Below are 8,588 nucleotides of genomic sequence, written 5' to 3'. Positions count from 1 at the left end.
AGGGGCGATGACGAAGAACCGACACAGGAGAGGAGGGAGGCATCGACGTCAAGGTGCGGGAGGAGCTCGTCGGATGTCGAGGAAGGAGCAGGCCGTCGTGGACGTCGGGGAAGGAGTCCCTGCGCCCGATCTCTATGAAAATGGAACCGCGCTGGGGTCCTCTTGCTCTTGGCAGGCTAGGGGAGGAGGCGAGGCCAACACTACGCCGGCGTCGAGCTTGAGCCGAAGCTGATCATGGCGACGACGGTGCTCTGCTTCGTCCCTGACGGTGCGAGAGGGGAAGAGAGGGGGAGAAGAGAGAGGGCTAGGGCTGGAGAGGAAGGAGGAGAGCTACATAGACTGAACCACGAGGCATGGGGTCGTCGATCACACGGGAAAGGAGGATCGGTGGGTCTCCCTAGCGCCGTACACAATGACGACAGTGAGGAGGGAGAGGATCGCTGGTTGGCCCGTGGGCCGAAACATAACACAATGGATCTGCTCTATCTCTTTGTGGCTGAAAATAAAAATTAGCAGCTGTTTTAGAAATAATGCCACAGGAAAAAGAAAAGGAATTAAACAAAAATAAAAAATACTTTTGGGCTGCTAAAAACATGCTCCAATTTATAAAACAAAATTGGGCATTGACGAATAGTAAAATTTAAATGCCTTTTATTTAAATAACACCAAAGGGGTTGCCTCCACAATTTACAAGAAGTATTTTAGAAAAGGAAGAACTTTTTTAATGGGCCAAAACAACAACTTTTAAACTGCCTAGAAATAAATGGGAAGAAGGAGTTTTAAAACCATGGTGCAACAAAAGGGTTTTGGAGCTAAATCTTGTTGCACAAAATCACCCTACCATCACATGCCACTCTCACCCATGCACTCCACTCAAACACCAAGGTGCAAGGCAAGCAACCAAGACAAAGATAAAAGATGTTATGCATGATGCAATGATGCACTTGAAATGAAGATACCTTCAACTCAAACCACTTGAACATCATAACAATGTTTCCATACAGGGGATGAAATTACAAGAGGGGGAAGGAATGCATTGGGGCTGTCACAACTCTCCCACACTACAAGAGGATCTCGACCCGAGATCTAGGAATGGAAGAACTCTGGGAATTCGGAACGGAGGTGGTACTCGTGTTCCCAAGTGGCTTCTTTGTCTGAATAATGTGACCATTGCACTTTGAGGAAATTGATTTACTTATTGTGGGTCTTGCGCTCAGTCTCTTTAAGAATTGCTATAGGATGCTCATGGTAGGATAGGTCGGGCTGGAGGTCGATATCCTGGAGATCAACTGTGCGCTTGGGAGTCTTGAAGCATCTCCAAAGCTGAGAGACGTGGAACACATCGTGCACATTAGGGAAGTTGGATGGAAGCTCTAACTGATATGCAAGATTACCTCTCCTACCAACAACTTTGAAAGGACCAACAAAGTGAGGAGCTAGCTTTCTGTTGATGCCGAAGCACTGAGTGCCCTTCATGGGAGACACTTTCAGATAAACAAAATCATCAAGCTGAAAATTCATGTCATGATGCTTGCTATCGTAGTAGCTCTTCTGACGGGACTGAGCTGCTTTGAGATTATCCCGAATGAAACGTCACATTTCTTCTTCTTCAACAATCATGTCATTCCCAAGAATCTGACGCTCACTAGTCTGAGACCAATTGAGCGGGGTACGACACGTCCTGCCATATAGAACCTCGAATGAAGCCTTGCCTGAGCTTGCCTAAAAGCTGTTGTTGTGTGAGAACTAGGCGAATGGAAGGAAGTTTTCCCACTTCATACCAAAGGAAATCACACATGCTCTCAGCATATCTTCAAGGATTGTATTGACTCTCTCAACTTCACCACTTGTCTAAGGATGGAAAGTTGTACTGAAACGGATCTTAGTACGCATTGCATTCTGAAAGGAATCCCAGAACTTGGAAGTGAAGATGCTTCCACGATCTAAAGAAATGAGCATAGGAACACCATGCAACGAGACTATCCTTCACGTAAACAACTCTACAAGCTGAGCTGCCAAGATAGACTCTTTGACTGGGAGGAAATGAGCGACTTTGGTCAACTTGTCGATGACGATGAAGATGGCATCGTTGCCTCTCTTGGACTTCGGAAACCCAGTGACAAAATCCATTTCCACCTGATCGAATTTCCACTTGGGTATAGGCAAGGGATGAAGAAGGCCCGCTGGACGTTGATGCTCCGCCTTCACTCTATGAAACACATCACACTCGTTCACAAACTGTGCAATTACATGTTTCATGCGATTCCACCAGAAGGTCTGCTTCAGATCTTGATACGTTTTGGAGCTTCCTCGATGTATCGAGATGAGGGAATTACGGGCTTCATCCATGATAACTTTCCTGAGCTCTCCTTTCAGAATGACAAGGCGGACCTCGAAGAACAAAGTATCTTTGTATCAACACGGAAGCACTTATATTTAGGAATGCTCTTTGCCAAGCCAATCTGAACTTTCTTCACCATCACATAAAGAAGTTGAGCTTGTCGGACTTGGTCTTCCAAGGTAGGAGAAATCTGGAGATTAGCAAGAAATCCCTGAGGTACTATCTGAAGGTTGAGCTTCCTGAAAGATTCATAGAGATCCGGCTCGAGAGGCTTCAGGATGAGACTGTTGCAGTAAGCTTTCCTGCTCAAAGCATCTGCAATGACATTTTCTTTTCCTAGAGTGAAGTAAATGCTCAACTTATAATCTTGGATCATTTCTAACAAACGAGTTTGCCGAAGATTGAGACTAGGTTGGGTGAAGATGTATTTGAGACTCTTATGATCGGTGTAGACTTCAACCTGTCTGCCCAACAAGAGGTGTCTCCAAGTCATCGAAGCATGGACCACTGCCGCCAACTCAAGATCATGAGTGGTGTAGTTCTACTCACTTGGCTTCAACTGCCTCGAGGTATAAGCTACTAGTTTCTTCTCTTGCATCATGTACTACACCAAGACGTTGGAGAGAGGCATCAAAAAATACTTGATAAGGCTTGGAATCATCAGGAGGAGTCAAGACTGGAGTTGAAGTGAGCTTCTCTTTGACGGTATCGAAAGCCAATTGACACTCTAGAGAATAGACAAACTTCACACCCTTCTGAAGAAGGTTGGACAGAGGCTTAGCAATCTTGGAGAAGTTCTCAACTAACCTTCTGCAATAGCTTGCAAGCCCGAGAAAGCTTCGAAGCTGCTTCACATTCTGAGGAGGTTCCCACTCAACAATGGCCTTCACCTTAGTAGGATCAACTTTGATGCCCTCGGCGGTGATGATGTGCCCAAGGTACACAACTTCCTTCAACCAGAATTCACATTTGGAAAACTTAGCATAGAACTTATTCTCTCTTAGATTATCAAGCACAAGTCAGAGATGTTCTTCATGCTCTTCCTCGGTTTCAGAAAAGACCAGAATGTCATCAAGATACACCAAGACAAATTCATTCTTGAATGGGGAGAAGATATAATTCATCATCCGAGAGAAGGTCCGAGGAGCATCGGCGAGACCAAAAGACATCAGTGTGTACTCATAAGAGCCAAAGCTTGTCCTGAAAACAGTCTTTGGAATATCTTCTTCGCAAATGCGGATCTGATGATAGCCCATTCGGAGATCAAGCTTAGAGAAAATCTTGGCCCCTTTCAATTGCTCAAACAATTCATTGATGTTGGGAAGTGGATACTTATTTCTGATTGTCTTCTTATTCAATGGGTGGTAATCGATACAACGTCGGTCTGTGCCATCGTTGTTCTTGAAAAACAGAACACCACACCCCAAGGAGATGAACTTGGTCTGATCAAACCCAGACGTTCTTTCTCATCAAGCTGCTTCTTCAACTCTTTCAGCTCTTCGGGACCAAGTTTATACGGACGCTTGCAGACCGGTTCAGTTCCAGGTTCAAGTTTAATTACAAACTCAACTGGCCAGTGTGGAGGCATTCCTGGCAATTCTTCTGGAAAGACATCTTCATATTAACAGACCACTGGAACTTGAGAAACGAGAGAGATTTTACCCTTCTCATTGAGGGAAACGAGACGGATCGTGTCATCACGAGCAGTGAAAATAATCATGTCCTCCGAAGGATGAGTCAACTTGACTTCTTTTGCTTCACAATCAATATACGCCTTGTTCGTCGCCAACCAATCCATCCTAAGGATCAGATCAATATTAGACTAGCCAAGGATAATTGTGGAAGCCAGGAAGGAATAGCTGCCCATTTTGACAGACATCAGGAATCACCATGCTAGAATTCATGATCTTACCGGGAGACACGACTGACAGAGGCTTAAGCAAGTCATGAGTTAAGAACCCATGCTTAAATGAGAAAGGACTTGAAATGAATGAATGTGATGCACCAGAGTCAAATAAAACTTTTGCTGGAATATCATTAACTCGGAGATTACCCATGATCACATCTGAGGAGTTCTCTGCTCCAGCTGCATTCACCATGTTTACCCTTGCATACTTGGGGTTATGCTTCACCATTGCATTGCTTGGAGGCCTAATTGGAGGAGGAGGCGGGAGACACTTCTGGGTGGTGCACTTGTTAGAGTAATGACCCTTCTGACCACAGTTGTGACAAGTCACCTCTGACAGCGGACGAAATTGCACTTGAGGATTTCCTTGCTTCTGTTGCTGAAATCTCTGTTGGAAAGCTAGGTTGGGTGGGTGGGAACAACCACGACCACCACACTGCTTGAACTGCTGAGGTTGCCGAGGAGGAGGAGATACCCAATATTTCTGTTGTTTCCGAACCACCTGAGTTGAGGACGAGGAACTGGAATCTCTAAAATGCTTCCTTGAGTTCTCGACTTTGAGCAAAGCCGACTCAACCCTCAGAGCAAAATTGTAGAACTGGTCGAACCCAAGAGGATCATGCAAGGCAAGGGCCAGCTGCAACTCTTCCTTCAAACCACCTCGGAACTGATAAATCTTGCTCTTTTGATCTGGAATGTCCTGCTTAGCATAACGAGCTAGCTCGTGGAACTCCACATTGTACTTGTACACACACGAACTTCCTTGCTTCAAGCGCCTAAATTTCTCGCGCAACTCTTCCACAGAACTGGCTGGAATATAGTGATCCCAAAAATCCCTGCAGAAATCATCTCAGCTGATCAATCTGTTGCCTCTGGAATCCTTCAATTGCTGCCACCATTCTGCTACCTGCCCCTTGAGCTGAAATGTTGCAAACTTGAAAAAGTCCTCTGGTCATACATTACTGCAGTCGAAGTGCTTGTTCATGACTCGAATCCTGTCATCCGCATCGAATGGGTGGTCATAGGAGGTGAAGGACTTCGGCTGGTTCGCGAGGAATTGATTCAGAGATGCAAACTGTTGTCCAGCATTGTTGATATTACCCTCATGCCCTTGGTTCCTTTCTTGCAACAAGTGGAGCAACATGTGAGTGTTTGCATTGGTTGCCTCCATCACAGCTTGCCATGGCTCTTGAGGAGGAGGCGGTGGCGGAGGGGGTGGTGGAGGGTCAGCACACCCATGACCCGGATTCTGGCGAGTTGGAGGAGCCATCCTGGAGACGGACAACAATGTTAGACCAGAAATGAAAAATTCAAAGAGTAAGCTGATTGAATGGACAGAAATATATGAACAAGAATTCTTAGCAAATGCACTCACACTATAATTAGTTCGAATGCTTCCTCAAAATAACTGTCAATACCATCTTATTCAAAGCCACTTGTAAATGCCAAGTATGAGCTAGGATTGCTTGGAACAAATGTATATTCCCAACATACATCTGATGAGAGAATTTGTAAGTTGCTAATGGAATTCCCGCCTAAGAACTTCCAAAATTTCTGGTCATGCAATCTGGTCCACGAATACAAGGAGTAATATATCACTCTAATCCTAGCATCTAACCCGTCTAGTGTATCACACCCGTCAACACATAACCAGAATCTCGGAACCTCATCTATCTCAGACCCTTGTAATCACAATGATACTCAGTATGTCGCTCCACTACTAGTATTGAAGCAATTTCGAACATACTTGGTCCTGATATACTATGAAATCTGAATGATAACGATGTGCTCAAGAATCCCCTGTTTCTCAACTCCCCGGAATAAAATCAACATAGCAGGAGGCACCAAGACAGAACTACGTTACATCCGTATCATATAGATTCCAAAATATCCGCGTGATCCTTAAAAAAATTTGAGCAAGAAGAGGAGTAGAATAAAAATTTCCTAAGTCGTGAACCTCACTAGAAAAAAGAAACCTACTCTCCGATAGAACTAAGACTCAAAATAGTTTTCACTAGACTCAACTCGGCCAAGTTCGATCAATCAAAGGCTCCTATGGTCGTAAGGCTCTAATTACCAACTTGTAATGACTAAGATATGACACTTTCCTTATTTGGGGGCGAGGCCTCAAAAAGGGAAAGAGGCGCATTTGAGCATTTCGCAAGCAGGATAACATCGCAATACATAATGGATGAGAGATTAATCAGATTTGGCTTACACTCGCCACAAGCAAAATTGCAGAGTCACATAGTCCTACATTATTCAAATGGGGGAAAACAGCGTCCGACTACGGACAAGATAAACGACAAAAGCCTATGCTATGCTACCTTGCCAGGCCCACGATCACGACCAAGTGCCTCTAATCCTCGGGATACGTCACGTACATCCGGCAGCTGTCCTCGTCAAACTCCCACTTGAGCTCTGTAGCGTCGAATGAACCTGCCCCTGCTTGACTTGTACTTGTGGGTGGTTGTAGTATATTGTGAGCCACGGGGACTCAACAATCTCATGAACTTGGTAAAAAGTCTAACTAAGTTAATAGGTGATGTTGGGGTATGTGTTGAGTTTATAGCAACCTAAGCATATATGCTGGCTAACTTACGAAGAACAGAAATAAGTTATGGTGGTCTACGTAAGACGAACAAGATCTTAGCATGACCACATAGATAACAAAGTGCCACCTCATCACAAAATGACACTTTTGTAGAACTGCTCAAATCTGGAATCTTGTGCCACCATTGGATTCCTGGGGTTTTTCTACCCCAAATCCATATATCATACTGCTACATATGTGATACGTATCCATCGTATGTACTTTTCCAAACTATTTTGCCCTTGTTTTGGACTCTAATTTGCATGATTTCAATGGAACTAACTTGGACTGACGCTGTTTTCAGCAGAATTGCCTTGGTGTTGTTTTTGTGCAGAAATCAAAGTTCTCCAAACGTCCTAAAAATTTACGGGGAGCATTTTTGGAAAATATCAAAGTTCTCCAAACGTCCACCTGAGGGCATGGGCCCGTGGGCCACAAGCCCTGCCTCCGCCACCCCCTGGTGGCAGTGGGCAAGCTTGTGGGGCCCACACAGCTCTGCCGCCCCCAATCTCAGGTCTATAAGTTCACTTTCGTCCCAGAAAAAATAAAAAGAGAAGATTTCATCGCGTTTGCGATACGGAGGCGCCACCACAACCCGTTCTTCATCTGCAGGGCAGATCTGGAGTCCGTCTTGGGCTCCGGAGAGGGAAAATCATCGCCATCGTCATCATCAACCTTCTTCCCTTTCCAATTCCATGAAGCTCTTCGTCGTTCGTGACAAATCTATTCGTAGGCTCGGTGGGCGGTGATGAGTAGGATGAGATCTATCATGTAATCGAATTAGTTTTGATGGGGATTGATCCCTAGTATCCACTATGTTCTGAGATTGATGTTGCTACTACTTTGCCATGCTTAATGCTTGTCACTAGGGCCCGAGTGCCATGATTTCAGATATGAAATTATTATGTTGTCACCAATATATGTGTGTTTTAGGTCCGATCTTGCAAGTTGTAGTTACCTACTCTGTGTTATGATCCGGCAACCCCGGAGTGAAAATAACGGGAACCACTCCCGGTGATGACCATAGTTTGAGGAGTTCATGTGTTCACCAAGTGCTAATGCATTGGTCCGGTTCTTTATTAAAAGGAGAACCTCAATATCCCGTAGTTTCCTTTTGGATCCCGCTGCCACGGGAGGGATGGACAATAGATGTCATGCAAGTTCTTTTCCCTAAGCACGTATGATGACACACGGAATGCATGCCTACATCACATTGACGAACGGGAGCTAGCCACATATCTCTCCATGTTATGATTGTTGCATGATGAATATCATCCAAACAAATCACCGACCCATTGCCTACGAGTTTGTCCTACTGCTTCTGTTACTTGTCTTGCTCTGCTGCTGTTACTTGTTTTGCTCTACTGCTACTGTTGCTACTACTGTCGCTTGCTACTGTTGCTACTTGCTACTGCTGTCACTACTGCTGTTCCTTGCCACTGCCGTTACTCGCTACTTTGTGGTTACTACTTTGCTTGCCGATACTAATCTTTCAGGTGTGGTTGAAGATGATAAATTCAGCTGCTAATACTCGAGAGTATCCTCTCACCTCCTATCTGGCGAATCAACAAATTTGGGTCGAATACTCTACCCTCGAAAACTGCTACGATCCCACGCGCTGGTGGGCGGTCAACAACATTCTTCTAGTTTCGATTGCTGGAGAGTGCTAGCAGCATTCTTCTGGTGCCGTTGCAAGGGAAGGTCTGCTGTTACGGACTCAATATGCATGAAGAAAAACACCACAAAAC

Source organism: Hordeum vulgare, chromosome 6H (assembly GCF_904849725.1).
Source record: "Hordeum vulgare subsp. vulgare chromosome 6H, MorexV3_pseudomolecules_assembly, whole genome shotgun sequence".
NCBI lineage: Eukaryota > Viridiplantae > Streptophyta > Magnoliopsida > Poales > Poaceae > Hordeum > Hordeum vulgare.
Note: the sequence above shows the minus strand (reverse complement) of the source record.